The following is a 1,178-nucleotide window of genomic DNA, read 5'->3' as shown; positions in this document are numbered from 1 at the left end:
CACCACTTCCATCAAGTGAGACTCGTACTCGTCGTCCAACAAACCAGATCCTGCATTAGTACTGTTCTTTGCCTAGAGAGAGGATCTGATCTGTTGTCTTTATAGTTCTTGTATTTTGTGCATGTGTTGATTTTTATCGTTGGATGGAAGTTATATTTCTGTGTAGGACAAATAGACTTCTTTTTGCCTCCGTCTTTATTTTCATTCCCAGTCAGAAATCTAAAACTGATTTTCTGACAGTGAAAGTGATTTTTTTGTTGTTGTAGTGATTAAGAGCAACGGACTGTAATCTGGAAAACTGGGTTCAATTCCACACTCCTCCACATGAAGCCAGCTGGGTGATCTTGGGTCAGTCACAGCTCTTTTGGAGCTCTCTCAGCCCCAAAATAAGTCTAGCTAACCACTAAAAGAGCTAGAACTTAAGGCTGCCAGAAAATCTTAGGATCTCCTGGCTATACTACACACAATGCCATATGATTAAAAAAAATTGGCCCCCCGAAGGGGATTTTTTAAAATTGCATTTTCTATAAACTACAATGAAAATAGGGAGGGGGAAACTAAAATCTAAAGGAGAATTGAAAGAAAACCACTAAAATCCCAAGTAGTGGAGATCATTACAACAGCTTATATCAATGTTAGTCTAAAATGCTATAAAAACATTGAACATGGTTGTTTAAGCTATGCTACTATTCTTTGTGACCAGTAATTTCACTGTTTAAGGAGAAACACAAGAGCATCTATAATTAATAAAAAGTTTATAAGGCACAATTCAGAGAACTTCAGCATTCATTTTTTTTTTGTCTTTTCTATTCCTCAAGTGATAATTATTGTCCCCTGTCCCTCAGAAGCATGATTTTAGGGAGTTAAGTATGTGGGTGGAGGATCAGTGAAAATCAACCCCCTTCTAATGGAAGCGATCCCCTCAATCTCCCTGCTAGCATGTCCAGAGAAAGCTTTTGCCTGTGTCCTCCCCTCACACTGGGTGTAAGCAAATTTTTTTATCCAGCATGTAGCAGGAAATACCTTGTGTCAACAGAACCCTGCTTGGAAAGTTCTCTCAAAGCCATTACGGTGGTGCAATGACCCGCAGAAAGTGGAAACACTATGCGGACACACCGTTTGGGATGAATGGTAGTCTTGATTACTAGATTTCAAATTCTAGATTTATATCTATGTTC

Source organism: Gekko japonicus, unplaced genomic scaffold (genome assembly GCF_001447785.1).
Source record: "Gekko japonicus isolate JY-2015 unplaced genomic scaffold, Gekko_japonicus_V1.1 scaffold415, whole genome shotgun sequence".
NCBI classification, from domain to species: Eukaryota; Metazoa; Chordata; class Lepidosauria; order Squamata; family Gekkonidae; genus Gekko; species Gekko japonicus.
The sequence above is the reverse complement of the archived record's forward strand: the minus strand, read 5'-3'. Positions refer to the sequence as shown.